Source organism: Crocodylus siamensis, chromosome 3 (assembly GCF_052110815.1).
Source record: "Crocodylus siamensis isolate JL-2025a chromosome 3, ASM5211081v1, whole genome shotgun sequence".
Classification (NCBI taxonomy): Eukaryota; Metazoa; Chordata; order Crocodylia; family Crocodylidae; genus Crocodylus; species Crocodylus siamensis.
In genome coordinates, this window is record NC_143397.1 from 229456633 (window position 1) to 229482707 (window position 26075).

General features: G+C 46.0%; 1 long non-coding RNA gene across 1 annotated transcript in view; it reads left to right on the forward strand.

Annotated features, from left to right (window-relative positions):
- LOC149869546 (uncharacterized) overlaps positions 1–13393 on the forward strand; it is a 28247-nt gene extending 14854 nt beyond the window's left edge. Inside the window, exon 3 of the long non-coding RNA XR_016441107.1 lies at positions 12986–13393. This is a non-coding gene — a long non-coding RNA (uncharacterized LOC149869546). The remainder of the gene's footprint in view (positions 1–12985) is intronic.
- Positions 13394–26075: the final 12682 nt, after the last annotated feature.

Below are 26075 nucleotides of genomic sequence, written 5' to 3' on the forward strand. Positions count from 1 at the left end.
TGTCCTGTCAACAATATAAACAAATAATGTCATTATCATTATAAAATTATTTTAGCTTAGCACCTGTAGGTAAACGAGTATATCAGTCAGTTGCTTCTAGTTTCTCTAGCTCCTGCTCCTAGTAAAGTTGCAGTTTTAAGAAACGAATTGTACACAGTCTTCCTGAAAGTAGGACCTAACTGTCTGCATGCAGCTTTGATAAGCTGAGCCATCCATTTTCATGAGAGAGAGGCATATAATCTTTTCGATTCCCACATCCCTCGGAAAGTCTAAAGTTCTGTGATTTGTGCTCTGCAGCTGTATGAGCCCCCAGGGTCAGGCTCCATCACTCCAGCTCAACATCACAGGACTATCATAGTGATACAGGCTGTCTGCTTCTCCAGCCTCTGTGGTTACCAGCAGTGTTACCCTCTCATGCTGACAGGTTGGGCTGCCATCCTCATACCATTTCTGTAGCCGGTTTGGGGTCCTGAGCTAAAATGCTGTCTACAACCAGTCTGATTAGCTGGGTCATCTTTGGCCTTCTAACGGTTGCACCTCCCTTGTGACACAATTCTGCAACGCTTTTCTGAGAGAGTTGCTTGTACACTGAATCCTCAGACATTGCTTTGGGTAGGCACTCTGGTATCCTGCTGCTGGCACCACCTGTCATAGATTTGGGAGGGAGTGGGGGGTTGTTTATTTTTTCCTTAAATCAAGTTTTATCAAGTCACTTTTTCCTGAACTTGTTCTGTAGATTTTTTTTGACTGAAGTGAAATGAGAAACAGCAATTCTATGTTTGACCCACCCTGTAAGTGACTTATCTAAAGCTGCAAATGAATCTTGTAGAAGAGCAGGGAAATGAACTTCAGTCTTCTAGTTCCCAGGCCAGCAACCTGACCTAACCAGCAACCTCCTAGCTGCAGGACTGAATGATAATCTGAGAATTTGAAGCATAAGCGTTCAACACAGATACTGGAACTGATAATGTATCTGATATCTAGAGATAAGCCCCGGCTAAAAGCCCAGATCAATTGTTTCCAGATTTTTTAAACATTTGGAACAAGTTTTTTTCTGATTTGCCCTGCAGGCCTATTTCATGACCCTGTAATAATAACCTGAAACTAATTCCAGCTCTGAACATCCACAAGACTTTGTGAAAATGTGGCTTCCCACTAGAAAAATCACCATGGGTGTCTTTCTTGATATGTCCCCCTGGGCACAGAAAAAAATACTCTCTCCAATGACTTCCCTTTACTCAAGTTTCTCTTTTTGTGCATGACTTGTACAACTTCTGCTTTCAATCCTCTTTCTGTCTCTAGCTGCTTCTCTCTGAATTTTGACATTCATGGTTTTCATTTTCTGGAGAAGATTCAGTGCCTATCAGGTTGTCTTGGGAGGTGGTATTTATTGTCCCCCTTTTCTACAGTTGTTTATTTCTGAGGACTGACAGTAGCCTCCACACTGCATAACTTGCCCTTTTCCTAATTCACTTTCATGTTCAGGTACCATTCTGATTTTGCCTGCTAGTCTCTTTCTGTTTTCATTTTTCTTTCCTTATGTTTTGCTTTATTTCTGAGGCATTTTCTTTCTCTCATTATTTAAACAACATTACAGCCTCTTCTCCCCTTGTGCTTAATGAGAAAGAGGTTTGGGGAGCAGATTTTCAGGCACTGCTCTCTGTTTATGATATCTAAGTGACTTAAAATGCCTGCTTTGTAAACAAAGTTGGGAGCAAACAACCACAGGAACAAAACTGAAAGTGCAAGTTTTTGGTGTTAGCAGGTCTGCATCTTCAAAAGAGCAATACTGCTCTAGAGGATGGACTGAAAATACAACCCTAGTTCTTGGATTTTCAAAATGGTTTAAGACTGGATTGTCAAGGACTGAGCTTCCAACAACTTTGCTGCTGGCATTTAGGGCCAGATCTGATGCCCAGCTGGGATTTGAAGCAATTTAGATGCATGGAAGCAGAAACTTGGCCACGATCATTCCCCTGCTTTACCTGTGGGAGGTATAATGGTATGTCTTGTGTTGTGTCAGGGTTGATGGCAGTTTTACAAAGAGTTTAACTTTAGATTATGGGTTTGTACATGATGGTTTAGATAGGGATGATCATACCTCAGGGAGGGGGTTGGACTAGAAGACCTCTGGAGGTCACGTCCAGCCCTACTGCTATATCCTGCTATGATTCCATGATACAAATTCTCACCCAGAAGCCTTTAAAGCGTTCTTGTATAACTCTGTATTTTCTCTCTGGCATGTTCACTTGCTTGGCCTCCTTTTTCAGTTTGTTTGTTGGTTAGTTGGTTGGTTTGTTTCTGCTCTTATAAATAGAGCTTGTCCTCCTTGAAATGGATGGAACTTGAATCCCCTTCTAGACTCTTCCCTATTACTATCATAGTACACAGCTGCCAGGATATAAATTTCAAATACATTTTGTAAAAGAAAAAATGTCCATTAGTGACCTGGGGCAACCCCCACCAAGGTTGGACAAGCAGAGGTAATCTTTCATTCATGATCCCACCTTGCTACAAGACCACCCCTCTGAGATACTATTCCTCCTTTTATAAGACCCTTAAAAAATCTCCAGGAGGTCCCAGATTCATCTGTAAATAAGCAAGGATAAAGGGAGGAGATGCAACCATGGGTGGATCTAAGACCTTGGCAACAGTGGTGTGATTACAACCCCTTGCTGTGATCCTGGATATTTCTGAGCTTACTGGCACAGCTCCACATGTGCTGTGAGCTCCATGAGCGCACTGGCTGGGCAGCACAGGGTCTGCCCAAATTCCCTGCATTCAAGTAGGGAATGCTCACTCTGCTACTCCTCCTGCTCTTTACGCTCTGCCATCTTCCCCACCCCCCACCAACAAATTCAGGGGGGGAAGGAGACTAGAAGCAGAAGTGCACAGCTCCTGGGCTCTGGAAACTATGTGAAAGCAGGGGCTGAACGTTGCTGCTGCCACTCACCTCCCCCTTTCCGCTGCTGCTGAATTCAGGGTGCTGAAAAGGAGAGAAAGGAAGAGCAAATATTGCTTGGGCTCCACGGTCATTTGAAAGCAGGGACTCCAGGCAAACCCTACACCAACCAGCTGGGATCTCACAGCCTATTTGAGATCTCTGAGATCTCACTGTGCATGTGGTACACAAGTAAAGTGGAGTCTGACTGCTGTTGCACCCCCTCTGAATGTGCCCATGCCTGCCATGTCCCCCACCTCCAGCTCTGCATGAATCACTGAAACTCTACATTTCCAAACTCTAACCAATCTCTAACATTAAGGGTTCAATTCAGCCCCATGTGAATATGTGTATACAGACATGAATGCCGATTATGGCTGTAGTGATGTTTAAGGTGTGTGGGGGTCACATTGTAATTTGAAGTATCTAGTGTTGACCACGGACAGGAGGAGGATGGTGGGATAAACAGACCATACGTCTGATGCCATATAGTGACCCTGAATTCTCCTGTGGCAAATTCCTATAGCCTGCCTTGCAGAAGGCTGATAGCATCACTGAAGAACTTGTCAGCACTGGTTGATTTGGACAGCCAAATGTTTTGTATGTATCCCCTCTGGTGGAGTTCCTCCAGGCTCTGGTTTCTGTATCTGTTTCATAGTTAGTAGGGTCAGAAGGGACCTGAGCAGATCATCAAGTCCGACCCCCTGCCATGGCAGGAAAGAGTACTGGGGACAAACAACCCCAGCAAGGTATTCATCTAGCCTCCTCTTAAAATCCCCCAGCGTAGGAGCCAGCACCACTTCCCTTGGAAGTTGGTTCCAGACCCTAGCCGCCCTGACCGTGAAATAGCACCTCCTGTTATCTAGCCTGAATCTACCCTCTGCCAGCTTGTGACCGTTATTCCTGGTCACTCCTGGCAGTGCTCGGGGGAACAGAGACTTCCCCAGTGCCTGCTGGTCCCCCCAACTAGTTTGTAACAGGCCACTAGATCCCCCCTCAGCCTTCTCTTGTGGAGGCTGAACAGGTTCAGGTCCCGTAGCCTCTCCTCATAGGGCCTGCCCTGCTGGTGCCTCCCCAACATTGTCAGTGTTGAACCACATCCTGTTCTCATCTGTCCACCCCTGTAACCTGTCCAGGTCCAATTGCAGCCTATTCCTCCCTTCTAGCATGCCCACCTCTTTCCACATCTTAGTGTCATCTGCGAATTTGAACAGGGTGCTTTTTACACCCCCATCCAAGTCGCTGATGAAGATGTTGAAGAGTGTGGGTGAGAGGACCGAGCCCTGGGGAACCCCACTGCCCACATCCCTCCAGGTCGAAAATGACCCATCCACTACCACTGTCTGGGTGTGGCCCTCCAGCCAGCTGGTGACTCATCTGACTGCGTAGGTGTCGATGCCAGAGTATGCTAGTTTCTTAACGAGAACGGGGTGAGAGACAGTGTTGAAGGCCTTCCTAAAGTCCAGAAAGACTATGTCCACTGCAATACCTGCGTCCAAGGATTTTGTGACCTGGTCATAGAAGGCCACCAGGTTGGTCTGACAGGACCTGCCTCTAATGAACCCGTGTTGGTTGCCCCTAAGCATGATCTCCCCTGCTGGCCCTTCACAGACATGCGCCAGGATAATTCTCTCAAAAAGCTTACCCAGGGCCGAGGTAAGACTAACAGGCCGATAGTTTCCTGAGTCCTCCTTCCGACCTTTTTTGAAAATGGGGACCACATTGGCCCTTTTCCAGTTCTTTGACACATCACAAGAGCACCATGAGTGCTCATAAAGCCGTGCCAGGGGTCCCACAATGACCTTTGCTAATTCCCTCAGGAATCCCTGCAACCTGATCCAGGTGTCCTCAGCACCTGTGCCATGCAGAATAGTTTAGCAAATTCAATTCTTGTCATATGTAGGACCCTGTAACAGGGGATCCAAACCTTGTGTTTTGGACACAAGGGAGGGAGAGGACTGGAACCAAAGCAGGCTAGGGAAGGTGGGAGATCAGAGAGGTGGCATCAACGGGGGAACTGGGAGAGACATGTGACGGGGGTGCGGGGATTAAGCAGCCAGAAAAGAAGCTGCACCAGTGAACCTGGGGGCTCCTGTTACTTTAAGCAGCTGAAGTGGCAGATGCACAGGCTGACACTTAATTAAGGAAGAACCCAGTAGTGGGGGAGGCGGGGTGCAGGGGAGAAGGGAAGTATGTGATTGGCAGAGTGCGGTGCTCCTGGGACACAAGCCAGAGCTAGAGTGGGCAGCCAGGCCTTGCAGGCAGAAAGGAAGGGAGCTCCCAGAGAGAAGCAGACTGCAGGAAGCAGTCCCCTGGGAGAAAGTCCAGCCCAGGGAAGTTATAGTTTGTCAGAGGTGGGCTTTGCAAAGGCAGTATGCATCTGTTTTAGTTGTACTATTATATATTTAATTTTGCTTGTTGTATAACCAGAGGACCAGATGTGGCTATAAGGGTCAGAATGGAAGCCACAAGAGTGCTACGGGGACACCCAGAAGAAAGTGGCCAGGGTCGGGGACCCAGCAACCTGAGTGGGGCTGAAACCCAAATGCTGTAGAGGGAGGCAGAGCTGAGAGATACCTTGCTCTGGGCCCAGGACGCCGGGGAGGACAGGGCTGAGCTGGGAGCAGCCTTTCCTCAGCAGGGACACCAGGAGCCTGAAGCAGGACAAGACAAGGCTAAAGGAGGCTAGAGATACCAGGAGACCAAAAAGGCCAGGCCAGAGACAGGTGGCCTAGGCTGCCTGTCAATAGCCAGGATAATCCTGAGGCTAGCAAGGCCTAGCAAGGGATCAAAAGTGGCAAAGGAGTAATACCCAAGGGGCATGGGTGTGGCTTTACGGGAGGAAGAAGACCACAGCCCTTAAGGCATGTAGGACCAGAGGGAATGAATACTGAGAGAGAGGGCATGGACGTGAGGGAGCACCTGGGCTTCCCAACCTCCCAGGGCAGCTTCCCCACCTCACCTTCAACAACACCTGTGTGGCAGGTGAGGAAGCAGGGCATACCTTGGGAGGCAGGAACAAGGGTCCGACAGGATGGGGCAGGTACTGCGGGGCACCACGGCAGCCCTCAGGCACCAATCCTGTCACAGACCCATTGGGGTCTGTCCCACTTGCCAGCTCTTTCCTGGTCCCAGCTGTCCTCCTGGCTCTCACCTGCCATGACTTTGATGCTGGTTGTTGTTGGAGGAGAGGTCCTTGGTGCCAAAGGTGACCTCCAGGTAGGTTGGCCTGTTTGGCCCAGCCAGCCCCCCACCTGGGGCCTTTGCCCTCCCTCAGCATTTCCCCTTTCAGGGTGTGCTCCTGTCAGCTTGTCAACACATCAGCCGTGGAGGGCCCAGCCTGCATTTTTCTCTCTGGCTGCACCCTCCACCTTGGTCCACCAATTCAGACCTTATCTCCCAACTACTGACCCTGCCTTGACTGGCAGGGGTTCAGCCTCACTATGCCAGTCTCTTCCTGTCTGGCTCAGGCCTAACTGCTGGCCCCTATAGCAGAGGAGCACGCCTTGGGATCCCTGTTCATGGCCTCCTCTCCCCTGTAGCCACAATCCACTCCTCTGGTATCAAGTTCAAACACAGCAAAAACACAATTGGCTGCTTCATAAATCAGTCTCCCCCCTCAGGGTAAATGTTGCCCACAGGCTGTATCTCCATAGGAGCCTTCTTCCCAGCTCCCCTAGGTGATTTGGGAACCTGCCTGCTCATCTCCAGCAGCCCCTCTCTTCCAGGAGCTCCTCCCCTTCGTGCAAGCAGAAGCTGCCTCCGCTGGACATGCTCACAGCCTGGGCCTACATCCCCCAGCCCATCTGCCTTCCAGCCACCTGGCTGGATCTCCTGCTCCCCAGGGACCAGGTGCAGCTAACTGCTTTATTAGCCACCTGCCCTTTTCAGTCACTCAGCCTACCTGGGTCCCTGCTCTTTTGCTGCCCTCCCTGGCCCTCAGACTTCCTGCTCCTTCTGGCCTTCCTTGTAACGGGGCAGGGTTTCCCTGTTGTAGAGTCTCAAGAGACTCTGTATTTTTCTCTGAGATGCATCAGTCTAAGGAGGTACCAGGAGAAGTATTTCTAGTAAAGACAGAGAAGCATTGATGCCACGATATAAGACACTGATGAGATCGCAGTTCTGTTCAACAGTTCCAACCACAACACATTAGCAGAAACTGGACACAACTGCAGAGAATGAACAAGTGCATGGAGAGCTTATCTTATGGAGGAACTAGAAATTCATGGATGTTTTAGCCTAATAAAACAAATGCTGAGAGGAATATGAGGGATAAATAGCAGGAATTGGAAAAGAACTGAAGAGCTACAGGACCTGAGTTAGCTAAAGAGTTAACAAACAATGCTAGCACAAGAACTTATGCATACAAACTGGCTCTGAAAATAGTTAATCTGAAAATTAAAAGGAGGTGCCTAAGCATGTAAGCAGTGAGCGTCTAGATCAGCCTTCCAATCAGCGTAGCAGGGGAAAACCCTAACTACTTGTAAGATGGTAGCCAATGAGCTTGTTAAAGGACTGTATGGTGTGGTGCCTATGACTTGCATTACTACATCCCTGTGCACCTGGGAGTATCCAAAGCTGCGTGCTTGGATTCCTCACTGTCTGCCCTTATTGGCCCCTTAGAATATCTCTTTATGCATTGCTTTGGGTTCTATTGGGCCTGGAACTGGAAAGGGAATAGCCAGATCTTAGTGTTCTGACTTTGGTAATATTTCGGTAATATTTCATTTAAATGTTTTGCCCAAACCAAGATTGTATAGTTATACTGCCCTTGGCTTCCTTATTCCTTCAACAAGGATAAGTGCAAAGTCCTGTAATTGGGTGAGAAAAGTTTCTTGCACAAATAAAGACTGAGGAGTGATGGGCTAGGCTACAGTACTGGAAAAAAGAACCTAGGGGTTAGAGCGGACTGTAAGTTGAATACGAGCCAGCAGGGTGTGCTTGTTGCACAAAAAGCCAGCATCTGGGATGTATTGTTGGGAGTATCACTTACAAATCAAGAGAAATGATTCTTCTGCTCTATTTAGTGTACGTTAGGCCTCTTCTTGGAGTACTGTGTCTAATTTTGGGCCCCACACTTCAAAAAGATATGGATAGATTGACAATGAGTCCAGCAGAGAGTGACAAAACTGATTAGAGGGGTGTGGAGGACAGACTTAGAGGGTTATTTAATCTGGAGATGAGAAAACTGTAGGGAAGTTGATAACAGTCTTTAAATACTTGAGGGACGATTATAGAAAGGACAGAGACAGACTATTCTCTTGAGTCATAAAGGAGCAATGGCCTCAAGTTACAGCAGAGGAAATTTAGGCTGCTGATTAGGAAGAACCTTATGTCTATGAGGTTAGTCAAGCATTGGAACAGGCTATGTAGAAAAATTGTGCAATCTCCATCACTGAAAATTTTCAGGAGCAAGTTAGAGGGGCACTTGGCTGAGGTAGTTTAGTCAGGAACATTTCTGCCTTGAGCAGGGACCTGGGCTAGATGATTTAATAAAGTCCCTTCCAGCCCTACTTCCCTATGTTCCTATATACTTACGAAGTTTCAATAAGTTAAGTTTTCAGAGGTCTTTAGGAAAGGAGGTACTTAAATGCAAGCATTACTACTGTGTTGCCGGCTACTTACTTCTCACCAGTAGGTCACTAAAGGAGAAACATATGCCAAGAGAAGTGGAGAGAATGGAATTGTAAGCCATTGTAAAGGTCAAAGTGAAGTTCTACAGTATCATCTTCAGCAGAATGACTAAGAGATTTTAAATCTCATTTTTGTGACAAAGATTGTAATATGAAGAGAAAATGTCACCTGAATCATCCCTGTCACAATGGCTGGGAACTGTGCAAACCTAATCCATCATTGTCACATTCCCTCATAATGTAATTCTGTATAGTCCCTCCTTTGAAGCTATCCTGGAGTACTTGGTTGAAAATAAGAGGCATGTTTTAACTCATAAGAAAGTGGGGAATGGCAGAAAACCCTACTTCTGATTACAGACCATCAATGCTATGGGTAAAACTGGAGGAAAATTTTTGTTCAAGTTTTTTAAAGTTACAAAGCTAGCTGAGGGCCAGATTGTGATTTATTCATTGGCTGCGGTGAGCTGTTACTCATGAGTAGCCCTGTTTATTTTTGTAATAACCATTGTTATTACAAAAAGGTTAGTTCTAGTTTGGTACCTACCTTTCAGAGGAATTATTTTTGAAGCGGAAGGGTTTCAAAGAGAAGAAAGCCAAAGCAAAATAACAAGACAAGTTTTTCACCCTCAGAAATATCCCCTCAAAGGAAGAGGTTTAATTGGGGTTCATGAGACTCTCATCTCTGAACTCTAGTTGAAGCTTCAGGTCTTACAGGCAGTGAAGTCTCTGGACCTTGTCAGGCTAGTCCCTTAGAGCTTTAAAATCATACACAGCAGCTGTATGGCTTCTGTTTCCTTCTCTCCTGTTCAGATTTTTCATCCTGCTCAAATAGCCCAGCTTCAGTGCAGGGTAAAGGCCTTTGAAACTACCCCAGGCAGTTTTGGTTGGAGGCTGATGTAAAATATTCTCTCTCTGATGTATGTAGAATGCCTGTCTAGATAAGACATTACTTTCTTCAAACACACCTTTTTCATTGTCTCCACAACCGTGGATAAAATCAATATAAACTGAAAACTGGAATAGTAATTACTATCTGGAAAGGAAGATGCTGGAAATACGATCCAGTGCATTGTGAATCACTATCAACACACAGATTCTAAATAGGAAGGATTTGGTCTTATAGGACTGTATTCAAGATTGGGACCAAAAAAGGACTATTCAAGAATGGAAAACACTTTCCATAAAATAAAGTCAGTATTATATCAGCAATTCACACTACTAGTGCGTCCTCTGATCATTCTGCTTGTTTTGTGGGGAACTGGACATAGCGCTCTCCATGTATTTTTTCTTATATACCACACAACACAATACAGAAGTGCTAAGATTGAGATGCATAAATCCGAAGATTTCAAGGTCTGATCCTAAGTGATGCTCTCAGTGCTCACTGAAGTCTATGGAAATTGAAGGCACTGATCTGTTCAGAGGATTTAGTACTTAGATCATATTATAGGCAAGTAAATTGAAAAAGACAGAAGGTGACATTGCAAACCACAGTCCCTGCACTACCAAGCTTATTATTTGTTAGAAGTAAACCCGTTTCAAGTCTTTGGGTGAAACAGTGCCCTCATAAAGCTCATGTAGTGCTTAGGCAGAATGGCTGCAGCTCAGCGAACATCAGTATAACTGAGAGGGGCAGGGATGACCCTGGTGGACATACTCTTCTCAGTAAAAGAAGCTATCAGTGACACCACTATGTGTGGAAATGCTGGTGTGCCCCTCTGGAAGGGTGTAGAGCTAGTAAAGAGGTATGAACAGGCCTCAATGGTTATTTGCCATTGCAGATTTCATTTAACAAAACAGTCAGTCAGTAGCTGTTCTGGCTTCAGGGAAAACATTCAGATGGTGACCTGAGGTATCAATGTATCACTAGGTCTGTGAAGTAAATCATACAATCATAGACAAATAGGGACCCCAAAATTCATCTAGACCAGGGATGGCCAACCTCAGGTATACATGCCACAAGTAGCACAGGCAACCTCTGTGTGTGGCTGTGACAGTAGTGCCTCCCTGAGGCCATCTATTCGTGGCCCCACCACACCGATCCAGGGCCAACCGCCCGCCTTCTCTCCTGCCATGCCTTGTTGTTATTTTGATTGATTGAAAGATCTTAATCAAACGGGAGGCTGCCTAGCTTCGGTCTCGGTGCCTTAGGCACTATCTGCGGCTCCTGTCCTCCCCTTATACTGCAGCCCAAGCCTTGCAGATGTATCCGGTGTTGTTCAGGTCTGTCCTACTCCCTGCCACGCGGACGCCCTCTGGCTTATCCCTCCATCTGTACCCTGGCCGGTGCCTTCTAGCTCATCTCAGAGTCCGCGCCCCTACCGGCGCCCTCTAGCCTGTCCCGCACTGCCCGCTCCGGGCCTTCTCGCCCGTGCCAACTCTGGGGCTCCTCACTGCCCCCTAACTCCGGGGCTCCTCCCTGGCCCCCTTCCTTTGGCTCTGGGCTCCTCACTGCCCCCTAGCTCTGGGGCTTCTCGCTGCCCCCTTGTCAGGGCTCTTCACTGCCCCCTAGCTCTGGGGCTGGGCCAATGCGCCCCAAACAAAGCTGCGCCCCCTCCGGCACCAGGAGACCCCACGTTATCGTGGAGCTCCTGTGAGGCCTCCTCCAACCCCTTATAGCCTCACCTGGTCCTCCAGTGAAACAGAAAACATGAAACACAAAGACCCTGGGCTACAACATAAAAGCTAGACCGTTCTGGTCAAAATACGAATCTCTCCCTACCAGAGCGAGAGAGAGAGAGAGAACGCATCAACCCCCAGCAGGAACCAGGGGATGATCCGACCCAGAGTTCTCCCCTTTGTTCTGGCTGAGCTCCTCCTCCCTCAGCTGCCGGTGGGGGGGAACTGCCCTCCTGGCCTTCTGCCTGAGCTTAAGAAGGGCTAAGCTCCGCCCCTTCCTGGCTGTAGGTTTCCCTGGTTGCTAGGGCAACCAGCACCTGTGCAGTCCTGGTGACTGGCAGCTGCGCTTCCTCCTTCCCGCCACTAGGGGTCTCTCCCGAGCCGTTTCTGCTCTCAGTCGCAGGGCACCTGAGAGCTCTGCGACAGTGGCACGTGACAGATCAGGAAGGGACAGACACAGCACAGTAGCTGATAGTGCAGGGAGCAGGGCAGATCAGCAAGTGAGCACAAGGCAGAAAAGAGAGCAACAGATTGTGCAGGGGAAGTGGATTGGAGTGGTACTTGGGAAGCATGAAGGACTAATCTCTGGCATGTTTGCCAAAAAAGTTGGCACCCACTGATCAAGATGAACCCCCTGCTTAAGGCAGGATCATCTCTCTGTATAGGCTGCTCATCTCTGTATAAACCATTACAGACAAGTATTTGTCCAACATGCTCTAAAAACCCCCCAAGATTACCTCTCTGGGTAATCTGTTTCAGTGTCAGCCACCCTCATAGGCAAAAAGTTCTTCCTAATATCTGACCTATATATACTTTATTGCAATAACACCATTACTTCTTATCCTGTTCCTGCAGCCATAGAAAAGTCTACCACCTTCCTCATTATAAACACCCTTTGTACATTTGAAGGCTGCTATTGAATTCCCCCTCAGTGTTCTCTTTTGCAGATTAAATAATCCCAGTTCTCCTAAATTGCCCCCGTTCATTCCAATAAGCACCAGTTATGGCTATTTTTTTCAGCAACCAAAGCATGTAAGAAAAGAAAGAAGGGATCATATTACTGAAATTGATACAATCTACTTATGAGTGACCACTCTATTTCAGAAGGTATTTAATAATAGATGGTGAGGTTGAAGGGAAATGGGATTGGCTTAATTTTCCTGAAATGGAGATCAGCTTTCAAGAGCCAGGAAAACATTAGTTAAAATATCAGTAACTTGCCTCAGTAGTTGCTCTTCTTCTGCATCCCAAACAGAATTTTAATCCAATGGCCATTGAGGTTATACCGCTTGTTCACAAATCTAATACAATACAATAGTTTGTGCAGCTTTTCCAATGGAATAGTTCTCATACGCATCTGGTTGGATGCTTATGCCAAATATTTTGGGTCGGACTATCTGGAGAAAATGGATGACAGCTAACTCCATTCTAAAGCCTAAGTATCAATTAATGTTACTTGCTTAACCTTTGAAACCTGTTAATGTACTGCTCTAGGAGTTTGTTCATCGTCTCAGATTGGTATCATTGCAAAGGAGTACATGTCTTTGCATTTAGCCTAGTGAAAGAGCAAATCCTATATCAGACCAGGTAATCGCATTGCTCTGCGTGTTCATCACCTCTCACGTTCTTTGCTTGGTAAGTTTTTTCACCACTATCAGTTCCTTTATACACCTACAGTCAGAATGCAGATGAGATGATAATGTTCTCTGATAGGAAAACTTTATTTAACCCTAATATTGTTTTTCAAAAAATATTATTTAACTGGATACCTGCATTTCCTTCTTGAAAACAGCTGTTCCCCCTAGAGGAGAAGAGATGGGAAGGACGTACCTGACTCTCGAAAGCAACAGATAAATTAGGAAGAGGATTCAAGACAAACACTAGTTAAGATATTTTGGATGAACCCTCTGTTCTCCCCACTCTTTACCTTGCCTTCCTAGTGTATTAAATGATAAACATCCTTGTCTTCACCCATTAGCTGATACATACCTTCTTTCTTAGGGAAGCAAGAATCTAAGGTGAAATCCTGGCTCTATTGAAGTACATGGAAGTTTTGTTATCGACTTCAGTGATGTCATGATTTCAATTCTGTCTTTAATCTTTAATGTGTGATTCATGAATTATTCAGTAAGCAGTTCTCCTGGCTTTGCCATTTGTCCATGGTCCCTGTCCAATCCCCTTCTTTTATTGTGGGCCCATCTTTTCCTGGAATAAAACATTTGTTTAACTATAATCTCTGGCTTCTTGATTCCCTGTAATGTTTATATGTAATGTGCTCAATCAAGCTGTTCAACTTTTGAGTGGCTGGAGCTCACAAGGCCCCCAGCCAGGCACCACTTGGGCTGCATGCCACATGGGCTGCACAACATGCCAAGCAAACGCCCTCTCCCCACTGCACGGCATATGCCCATGATGTGTCATGCAAGCCCCCCTGCTGCACCACACAAGCCCCTGACATGGACTGGCCATGCCATGGAGGTATCCTTTATGTTTGGATGCATCATACAGCTCTGCCCCCGCCACATGCCGCCCCTGCCCTGAAGTGAGTGACTCCCACTGCACCACACCCGCACGGACTCCACATGAGGTCCTGTTGCCAGCTTTAACCATTTTCAAGGCACCTAGGACAAGCTGCAGAAGCGTGGATAAGCAGAAGGTTGAAAGTCTGTTTGCAAGTGACCACAGAGTGAACCTTTGCAGATGTGAAAACTAGCTTGGTCAAAGTAAAGGAAGCCACCCACATGTCTAACTAAACCGTTAATAAGTAGGTTCCTACTCAATTTGCAATTTCATGAAAATCACAAAATTAGGCATTGTCTGTGAAATTTGAAAAAAAAAACTTGCTAAAAATAAAATGCTGGCTCTCCAGTAGGATCCACCAGTCCTCATGGCCACTGCAGCCCAGAGGAGAAGGGAGGGGGAGGGCTGCTGTCACAAAGAGGAGTAGCCAAGGTAGTGGTTGCCTCCAGTCCTCACCACTGATTTGCTGAGAAGGCTGCCTGTTGTGTGGCCCAACCCCACTCTGCCAATCAGTAGCAAAGAGCAGTGCCACACAATGGACAGCCTCTTGGCCAATCAACAGCAAGGGGTAGGGCCATATGATAGACAGCCCTCTCAACCAATCAGTGGCAAGGGGTAGAGCCCATGGGGGCCCTCAGCCAGAGGTGTTGATAGGCCCCTGCTGTGGAAAGCCCACAAAAATGCCACCTGGCCTCACAATCTGCGTGCAAAACTGGCCACCTGCCTCCTCAATTTGGGTAGATCACTAGTAATGAGATACAATTAAACAAAGCACAAGGAGACATTATAAGGGAAGACATGAAATAATCCACATACACTATATCCTAGCTTGATCTTAAAATATTAGTAGTAGTGATTAACGTAACCAAATGTATTAAATGTTATTTTGCTGTAATAAATATATTTTTAAGATGCTTAAATAATTTGTAAAGACAAAAGCAGCCTTGTCAAAGAAGACCATAAACTAAGGTAAAGAAGAAACCAGCTAGTGTTGACCAGCATTCCAAAATGGGGAAGGAAAAGGACAAGAAACCTTTCCTTTTACTATCACAAGGATATAAATCTTAACTAATTGGCACCTTCCAAGTTCACAAGAGATCTGGTCAGTCCAGCTTCAAAAGTTTTAGTGAAACAAAGAACTCTAAATAAAACCAATCAGAGATCCTTTATTAAAATACTAGAACCAGCCACCTATAAATGCTGGGCATAGGCTAGAGCCTAAATTTCAAAATTTGAAAAACAGCAAATTCATGAAGACCTGCTGCCAATCTGTGTGCCACCCTCCTCTCACTTCTCAAGTCTCCCCAACCAGTACAGATAAACATCTACATTGGGCTATCAGTGGGTAACCAGATGGACTTTGGGATAAATGTTTGTTTTTATGTTTTTAAGTGAAAATAAATAAAAGGTTGGGCTGTAGACCTGTTTCTGCCTCTTTTATCAGTAGCCTACCCACAAGGTTACCTGTAATCCAGGTTACAGTTCCCAGATTTCTCCTAGCCCTCCAGGCACAAGCTCCCTCAGCCCCACAGGCTATGCTGCTCTGCCCTGCCCCATTCTTAGGGGTGGGGACATGCAGCAGAAGCTGGAGGAAGGAGCAGGAGCCCAGGCATCCCACCAGCAGCAGCAAAAAAGCAAAGGGAGAGCAGTTTCTGCACCAGGAGCCCAAGGACCACAGTGTAGCTCCTCAGGATCTGCATGCACAGGCAGCCGCCTAGGGCAACAAATTGAAGGGGGCAGCAAAAGTAGTGTGCACACACCTTGCACACATTCACTGGGAACCACTGCAGGAAGGCACATGCAGATATGAGCAGGGCAGCTCTAGCATTGCCCAGCTGCTGTTCCAGGGCTCCCTCTGGTGCCCATCCTCTCCAGGTCCCAGGTACATTACAAAGGAGGAGAGCAAAATGTTGTTTGACTATGGCAGCAAAAGTCTTTGCACTGCTCCTTCTGGTGTGGTTTATGGGCCACTAATTGGACAGCCCTGCAAGGGGACACTCATAAACTGAACTTCCTACTATAAGCAAAAACTTTTTAGTTTTCTCTCCCACAAATTTGATGGAGGACAGTGATGGATGTACCACAACACATCACCTCTCCCATTCATAATATGGAAGCTCCAACCTCCAGGATTTTCAAATAGCAGCTGTATTTTAATTTCATAGCAGCATAGAGTTGGTTTTTTAGTAAAAGCTAGAAACTCTTTTCCCAACTGGATGAATAATCAAAGCTGCAGGATGCTTACGCTTGACTGGCTAATCATAGCTCAGACTGCCTGGTTGCTTAGAGCTAGGCACGCTTTCATGTTCAGCTGAATAATTAGAACTGAATGTTTTCCTGTGAAACATGAGATACTCAAGGCCTAATTTGCAAAACATTTAAGCATTAGTAGCTTGAAGGCACAGTCGAGTTAGGAAGGAAGAAGAACTAAAGAGCCCTATAAGTACCCTGGCTCTGATTTCTTTCCCTAAGCTTAACATTTTAAATTAATCAAAGGTAGGGAGAGATGCCTCTTAAACACTGGCTGTGCTCCTTAGAGAGGTCCATCTGTTTTAAGCAAAAAAGATTAAAACCACTGTTTCTATTATAATAAACGGTAGAGCAATGAAAGGCTTCAGTAGTTCAATGAAAGCCATTTTTTGTTAATACACAGTGGGAATATCCACATGTGCACAGTTACTGTACAGTAACCAAAAATTACCGTGCAGTATGGGTGCATGTCTACATGTGTGTACCTGTACTGTGCAGTAACTATGGTGACTTATACCGACTTGGGCGTAAATTTGCTACCTGCATCTACCCAAGTAGTTACTGCACAGTAACAGTAAGGCACGTGTAGATGCCTTACGGCGCAGTAACCCTGTGTGTGTGGACTCAGTTGGGATTAACTTTAGTCCCAAGTCAGTCCACACACAGTGTTACTGCACTGTAACGCCTGCACGTGTAGATGCTGGTGTAAAAACTGCTTACTGTGCAGTAAATGCATGTGTAGACACGCCCAATATCTACACAGGGTTTCTCTCAAAGTATTAACCAAGTTATCCCCACAATGCTCTAGTCAAATAGGCATTATTATGGCTACATTATAGATAAACCTCAAAAAACAGTGTTTTTTAGCCTTTGAAATATACATTTTAAACTGATTGCCAGTTTATCTATAACAAACTGAATTTGAATGACCTGCTCAAGGCCAAAGAAGGAGGCAGTTTCAGAGAAAGAATTTGCAAGTGTCTGACTCCCTGGCTTACATAAGCCACATCTTGCTAAGTAGTGCTCATGGAGCTATAGCTTTCCCAGTGGACCACTATTCAGGTTTGTGTTGCTCTCCTCCCCCACCACATTATATGTACATCAGACTTCCATCAATTTGCTATCTCAACTTTTGCTGAAGTAAAATAAACTTTGCAGGCAGCAGAGATGGGAGGCACACAGTGATCCAAACAATAAAAGTTATTGTCAGACTATTAACAAGTTGACTTGCACAGCTTTATTGTGCTGAAATCCTTTCATCCATTTTGCAGCTCTACAGTGGAAGATTAAAATTTATTGGGGCTCTGGGCAAACAGAAAATGGGAGGCCTCTCACCAGGCAAGGGCAGGTTCTCTCTGCTCCTGGGCCTGCTTGGTCTCCTCGGTTCATTCAGGGTGAACCAGGGGGCATGAGTGCAGCTGAAGTGAAGGCAGCCCCAGCCCCAGCCCCAGCCCCAGCCTGGCCCCTCTGCCCAGCAGGTGTTGCACACCCGGGACTGCAATCCCCCAGTGCTGTGGAACAGGACGGGCTGGAGCCAGCGTCAGCTTGGGCAGGGCGGGGGGCTGCAGAACCTCCACCCCCAACTACCCACCCACCCCTCTGCTGGCCCTGGGGGGGTGGATGGGACTGTCCCATCCTGTCCCAGCAGTGTTGGTGCCAGCAGCCACCTGCAGATGGCAGAGAGCAGGAGAGGGAGTGGGGCTGCCCATGGGGCCTCCTGGAAGCAGATGGGCTCAAAAAGCTGCTGCCGCCTGCAGGGATCCTTGCACCCACTCTTAACCCATGGCCCTGGCCTGGCTGGAGGGAAGGGGGCCTTGATTTGCAGGGGCCCCTGGGTCCAGGCCTGGGCCCATGTGTTAATTCACCCCTGCAACTCTAATATGTTGAGATTCTCAGGGTTTCCAAGTCATTTCCTGGAGTCAACTGAAATCAAGACCCTTCTCCTTTGGAATTCACCTCCATGAGACAGGATCACACAATTCATGTGCAATTTTTTAAAAATAAACAAAGCTGATTTGGGAACAAGTTGTGTCATAGCTAAGTGTGAAGTTTGAGATACAGGGGTGAATTTAGATTCTGAACTTGTCTATATTACAGCAGAAGGAATGAAGTCCCAGCCACAGCAAAGTAAACAACAAAATTCCCATTGACTCTGGGGTTTCACCCACAGTATTCTAATTCTGTTTTCATTGGGGATACAGCAACATAACAAAATTCAGGATCTGATTCAAGAACGTCATGAATTAACATGAAACTAATGGAGTTTGTGACAAATAATGCAAATTTCATTATCACTGTAGACATAGGAAGTTTCCTGTATAGATAACTGTGGTCTACCTGAAAATACTTCAAACTTGAAAACAAGACAGCATCTTTACCATCACCTCATAGTTTAACTTGTAACAACCCCTTGGTGATTTGCTTCAAAAATTCATGGAAGACAAGGAAGTTCACTGAGGACAGGTACAGTAAAAAAAAAGAAAAGAAAAAGAATTACACTATGTTCCCAAATTCAATCCCTGGGAAGAGTCTCAAACAAATTAACAATCAATTTGTAAATATGTAGGAGAGAAGATAAAAACTGTTTAACATGAGCTTGTGAAGAACCTTTTGTGTTACACGCAGTCTGGTTTTCTTCTTTGATAGAAAGAAGTAAATGAAGGTGAATCTTAATTTCAGTAAGGGTTTTGATATTGTTCCTCAAAAGCAAAGATAGAAAATACAGTCCAGACTGGTAATCAGCAGAAGGGAATACACAAATGGAGGAACAGTAACTAACTCTTCAAGAATAGCTCTCGATGGCTCATTTCTAGTTTGGAAGGGCATCTCAAGATGATGTGAAATTTGTAACATAAAATTCAATAAAACAAAGTGTTTTATTTGCAAAAATAAGACAGAGGTTGGATCCGAGAAAAAATATTTTCACTGTTAGGCTGATGAAACACTTAAGCAAGACCAATCTCATTCTTTTTATGACCAAGTGACATTTCTCCTGGACAAGGGGGAAGACTGATGTCATATATCTCAACTTTTAAAAAACATTCAATCTGATATCCATGATCACCTTTTGGCAAAACTGGCCAACTGCGGCCTCAGGTCCACCACGATCTGCTGGCTGGGGAATTGGCTCTGTGGTCAGATCCAGAGGGTAGCAGTTGACGGAAGTCAATTGTCATGGTGCCATGTGACCAGTAGGGTCCCCCAAGGCTCTGTCCTTGGACCTATTTTGTTCAACTTCTTCATTAATGATGTGGACATTGGAGTCAGAAACGAACTAGTCAAGTTCGCCAACGATACCAAAATTTGGAGTTAAAGCATCCACACCTGAGGACAGGGGAGTAATCCAGGCTGACCTTGACAGGCTCGGTAAATGGATGGAAGAGAACCTGATGGTGTTTAACACGCAAAATTGCAAGGTTCCCCACCTTGGGAGGAAAAACCTGCAGCATGTCTATAGGCTTGGCAGTGCTACGCTGACTAGCACTACGGATGAGAGGGACTTGGGGGTCAGGATTGACTACAAGATGAACATTAGCCTGCAATGTGATGCTGCAGCCAGTAAAGCAAGCAAAATGCTGGCTTGCATCCATAGATGCTTCTCGAGCAAATCCCAGGATGTCATTCTCCCCTTGTACTCGGCCTTGGTGAGGCCACAACTGGAGCACTGCATCCAGTTTTGGGCTCCACAATTCAAAAAGGATGTGGAGGAGCTTGAGGGAGTGCAGAGGAGAGCCACACACATGATCAGAGGCCAGGAAAACAGACCTTACGATGACAGGCTGAGAGCTATGGGACTCTTCAGCCTGGAAAAGTGCAGGCTCAGGGGCAACCAGATGGCCACCTATAAGTTTATAAGGGGTTTTCACGAGAACCTGGGGAAACGTTTGTTCACCAGAGCACCCCAAGGGATTACAAGGTCGAATGGTTATAAACTCCTGCAAGACCGTTTCAGGCTGGACATAAGGAAGAACTTCTTTACTGTCCGAGCCCCCAAGGTCTGGAATGGCCTGCCACCGGAGGTGGTTCAAGCACCTACTTTGAGAAACCTGGAAGCTTATCTTGCTGGGATCCTATGACCCCAGCTGACTTCCTGCCCTTGGGGCAGGGGGCTCGATGATCTCCCGAGGTCCCTTCCAGCCCTAATGTCTATGAAATCTATGGAATCTATGAAGTTACCTTTGGATGTTGTGGCATTTCCCTCACTGGAGGTTTGAGAAAACAATTTAGACATCTCTTTGGAATATGTCTACATCAACAGAAACTTCTGAGATACCACAATCCACATCTAGGATGGTGGAACTCATGGACAGCACACATGTTCACAAAACCTGAACAACCCCAGACACCAACAATACCATAATGTACAGTGAAGCCTCCAATTCCACTGCATCTGCTCTGAGAAGAACATTCACAACACCCGCCTCACCAACCTGAAAATGGCTGTACCCAGAAAGGACACTCCACTCGAGAAACAGACTGCAACTTTAAATGAGCCACACAAATACCCTGCAAAAAGCTATTACAATACAGAATGAAAACATTCACTAATTGCACTCCCCTGGTTGTTAGTTACTGTCCCCTGTTACTGATCATCACACAATGGAGCCTGTAAGAAGGATCATCAAACAATTACAGCTTATAACTGAAAAACATCGTACCTTGAGGGAAATATTTCCAACTCCCAAAAATCCTAGCCTTCAAGCAACCCTGAAACCTGGCCCAACTCATCATCAGAAGGAAATTCTCCTTAGATCAACAGATTCTAAATAGGGATACAATCCTGCCGCAACAATACACGTAAAACCTGTGAACAAGTCCCCAGTACCACAACAGTTAACACCCCTCACAACAAAACCACCAGCATTCATGAATCCTACACATAAACATCACAGAATGTGGTATATCCCATCTAGTGCAGTAGATGCCCCAATGGAAAAAGCATGGGTGAAACTAGACAAGAGCTATGCACCAGAATGAACTTTCACAGAAAAAAAATGCAAAGGATAGAGACACACAAAGACTATTAGGAGCATAGAACCACTCCGTCTCTGACCTCACAATCCTTGTGCTCAAAGGGAATTTACAAAACACCTCCAGAAGATGAGACTAGAAGCAGAAATTCATGTCTCAACTGGACAGTAAAAAAACCTGGATGTAATACAGATAGATAGCTCATTATAACTCTAAAAATACTGACAATAATTCTCCCTGCATTTCACAGGTTTCATAGATCTCATAGACATTAGGGCTGGAAGGGACCTCGGAGGATCATCGAGTCCAGCCCACTGGCAGGAAGTCAGCTGGGGTCATAAGATCCCAGCAAGATAAGCATCCAATTTCCTCTTGAAGGTGTTCAAAGTAGGTGCTTGAACCACCTCCAATGGCAGGCTATTCCAGACCTTGGGGGCTCGGACTGTAAAGTAATTCTTCCTTATGTCCAGCCTGAAATGGCCCTGCAGGAGTTTATAACCATTCGACCTCGTCATCCCTTGGGGCGCTCTGGTGAACAAACGTTCCCCCAGATATGGGTGGTCACCCCTGATAAACTTACAGGTGGCCATCAGATCACCCCTGAGCCTGCGCTTTTCCAGGCTAAAGAGCCCTATGGCTCTCAGCCTGTCATAGTAAAGTCTGTTTTCCTAACTTCTGATCATGCGCGTGGCTCTTCTCTGGACTGGTGGTAATGACCACCCCTTTTTTGAATTGTCTTGCTTACCACTAACCAGATTGCCTATTTTACTGCACTTCTTTTGTCTTATAATGGCTCATGTGAACTTCTCTTCATTCTTAGTTTACAGCCCTCCCACATCCCTCCAAGCAGAATGCTTACATTTCCATGGATCCTTTTCTCTGACATTCAGCTCACTCTGCATGTGTTTCTCTCTCAGACATGAGGAAGGGCATTTGATGTTCAAAAGATTGTCCAACAGCTCTCCCAACCATACACTTGGTCCAATAAAGCATAGCACAAAAAAATCCTTGCCTCAGACAAATTTATTGAGAATCTACTGGGAATGATCTAGTCATATAAGATCCTGTCTCAGTGTAGTTTTTGACTAAAATATTTCTTGAGGTCCTTTTAAGGCCTACAATTCCCAATTCTTTAATCCCCTTCTATTCCAGTTCTGGACCTCTATCATGTGTAGTAAAAAATAAGGTGGGTTTATTCGTTGGATAAATATCCCAAACACCTGAGTTTAAAACCAGTCAGTTTTACTCTAGCTAGTGCTTCTAGATCCCTTTGACTTGGAGAATCTCAGTTCTCTTCATTCTCTTCAGCTTCTGATATGACTTCTGTAATCTCAATGAAAAAAACCATCAGTGTCAGCAAAACTACCAACAAGAATGTGAACTACCAAGAAAATAAGCAGTAGATCCCACAAGGGAAATTTATTCTTCCCTCATTTCTTTAGTTTCAAAATGCCTGTGGCAAGGATATATTTGAGCTTCTCAGGCAATAGGTATCCTGTGAAACATTTTGATGTGTATATAAATTATTTTCAGCAAACAACTTCTACCATTTACTGGAAAAGAGTAAAGAAAACACAGATGCCAAACTTATCAAATTTACATGCACTTTAGTCTGTACGCTGTGCATATGCATAGTGCAACATGGTTTTTCACAAGTTTTGAGAGTGTCCTCAGTTCTTAATTGAAACAGCACTTCCTCAGCATCTCTGAAAATCAGGTCACCAATTTACAAGCCTCTGCAAGTCAGGAAGGCCAAGGCGGAGATGGAACTGGGACTAGCTTCCTTGATCAAGGACAACAGAAGTCCTCTTTTAAATACATAGCAGGCAAAAAGAAGGTACCGGGTAACATGGGGCCCCTGCAAGACATGCTAGAAAATCTGGTTGTCACACCAGATGACAAAGCTAACCTGTTTAATGATTTCTTTGCCTCCATTTTCCTGAGCAGGGACCGGATCAGCCCCCTCACTGGGCCCCCCTCAGGCCCCAGGGGAGGTGTACCCAGGGCAAGGGTCAGTGAGGGTCTAGTCAGGGAACTTCTGGAGGGACTGGATGTATTTAAATCAGCTGGTCCGGACGATCCCCACCCGAGCATACTGAGGGAATTAGCTGAGGGACCCCTGGCATGGCTATACGAGCACTCGTGGTGCTGTGGTGTGGTGCCAGAGGACTGAATAAGGCCAACGTGGTTCCCATCTTCAAAAAAGGGAAGAAGGAGGACCCGGGAAACTACAGGCTAGTCAGTCTTACCTCAATCCTGGGTAAGCTTTTTGAGACAATTATTCTGGCACATGTCCATGAGGGGCCAGCAGGGGAAATTATGCTTAGAGACAATCAACATGGGTTCATTCGAGGCAGGACCTGTCAGACCAACTTGGTGGCCTTCTACAACCAGGTCACCAAATCCTTAGATGCAGGAATAGCAGTGGACATGGTCTTTCTGGACTTTCAGAAGGCCTTCGACACTATCTCCCACCCTGTTCTCATTAAGAAACTGGGGGACTGTGGTGTCAACACTTACACAGTCAAATGGGTCACCAATTGGCTGGAGGGCCGCACCCAGAGAGTGGTAGTGGATGGGTCATTTTTGATCTGGAGGGATGTGGGCAGTGGGGTCCCCCAGGGCTTGGTCCTTGGGCCCGCACCGTTCAACATCTTCATCAGTGACTTGGACGAGGGGGTAAAAAGCACCCTGTTCAAATTTGCTGATGACACTAAGATGTGGGGGGATGTGGGCACGCTAGAAGGGAGGAATAAGCTACGATAGGACCTAGACAGGTTACAAGGGTGGGCAAATGAGAATAGGATGGGATTCAACACTGAGAAGTACAAGGTGGTGGACTTGGGGAGGAAGAATCAGCAGCATGCCTACAGGCTGGGGAACTCCCTTCTCATCAGTTCAGAGGCAGAAGAGGATCTTAGAGTCATCATTCATTCATTCAGATGAACATGGGCCAGCAGTGTGGGGATGCAGTCAGGAAGGCCAACTGTACCCTGTCATGCATGCACAGATCCATCTCAAGCAGGTCCAAGGAGGTGATCCTCCCCCTCTGTGCTGCACTGGTCAGGCCGCAGCTGGAGTACTGTGTCCAGTTCTGGGCGCCGCACTTCAAGAGGGATGTGAACAACATTGGGAGGGTCCAGAGGAGGGCCACTCGTATGATCAGGGGACAGCAGGGCAGGCCCTACAAGGAGAGGTTACGGGACCTGAACCTGTTCAGCCTCCACAAGAGAAGGCTGAGGGGGGATTTAGTGGCCTGTTACAAGCTAGTCAGAGGGGACCAGCAAGAATTGGGGGAGTCCCTGTTCCCCCGAGCACTACCAGGAGTGACTAGAAATAACAGTCACAAGCTGGCAGAGGATAGATTCAGACTAGAGATCAGGAGGCGCTACTTCATTGTCAGGCTGGCTAGGATCTGGAACCTAGAGAAGAGAAGTGGTGCTGGCTCCTACCTTGAGGGTCTTTAAGACAAGGTTAGACAATCACCTTGCTGGTGTTGTTTGACCCCAGTACTCTTTCCTGCCATGGCAGGGGGTCAGACTCGATGATCTGCTCAGGTCCCTTCCAACCCTACTAACTACAAACCTATGAAACTATCACTGCCTGAAGAGATTCCTTCTTAGGCATCTAGCTCCTTTAGGCTGTGTTACAATCCTGTTCTGCTTGGCATTCACATATGTTCTGCTTAAATCCTCAAATCTGGCAATGGTGCCAGCATTACCCATCTTTTGCTTAACAGCCCTGAATGACAGGAAATGGGAGATCTGGGTTCTTGGCCTCCATTACTTTGAGAGATTTAATCGTATATCTTCTATTTCCAGGAGAGTACCCTAATTGCCAGGCCATGGACTAGACAGGGATGAACACATCCTCCATCTGTAGAAGCTGGGTCATGGGGTGGACACAAGAGTCATAAGGACAAAAGGAGACTAATCAAGAGGGTGATTAGAGCACTCAGAAGGGGAAAGTCCTGGGTTGTCATCCATTCTCCAAATGCTAGTTATCCATTTTATTGAATTATTTAATACAAAATATATAAGCACTACTCCCTTTGTATACTACAGCACTGCATGTTGTCCTAGCTATGACCCTTCTCAGCCACTCCCTAACCAATGCTCCTACAAATATCTCTGTGTCTTGTGACCAGAGCTTAGGGCTGTTCATCTTCCCCCAGAAAGCATATTGATACAGGACCTCAGCCTGTCTCCAAAGTAGGGTCAGAATAAAATACTAGGTGTATTTGCTAGGTGTGCTGCTTCTTGGGGAGTACAAGCACAGAAGTATGGAGTTCGGCTGCGCACCAACATTTAAAAATGGAAGTGATACCTAAATGCTGTGCCACCAAAACTGTAGGTTGTATACACATGAACAGCTTTTTTTGTCAGGGCAAGGTGCAAAGCAGCACAGGAAGACAGCTGGAGGATGACTAGAATAGTTTAGAGTACAGACTTGCTCACATCAATGTTATTTTAATATAACATACTGTGAGGTGAAATTACTGTGCGTTTCAAAGGAACTGAAAGCACCACAGTACTCCGTTCACTGCATCGTGGATTTACAATATGTTAACAATGATCTTTTTACATCAAGGCAACCCTATTTACAATGCCCTTATGGATGGATGCTATTTACATGGTAACTTTACACAATAGAAATACATTTTAATAAGGAAACTCCTATTTGGTATTTTTTACAAAACAGAATGAAGAGATTAACTTAGCTGTGTATCAAGCAATAACAGATGGGGCAAAAAGTCTTGTCTTGGGCCCATAGCTCCTACTCTTGCATGATTCCCTGAGGCAAGACAACTAATTTATAGAAGAAAAACACTGGGGCACCCCAGCTCTCAAAGCCATGGTATATCTACATATCTTGCTAGTTTCTCCTACCCTTGGTAAAGAGGTACTTCCTTTGCTGCTAATCACATGGGTGAGGAGTATTGGCACTGCCTACAGAAGCAGAAGAACAATCACTAACCTGTCCTCACCACCCTTTTCTAAATCCCCCAAATTACTATTCATTAGAACCATAGCACCATGGCCTCTGGCCTCCCAAGCTGAAATGTTATATAGCAAAACTTCAATTCAGCATGGCCCATGCTGAAAAACAATGAATCATCTAGTCACCATTAATGATCTCTA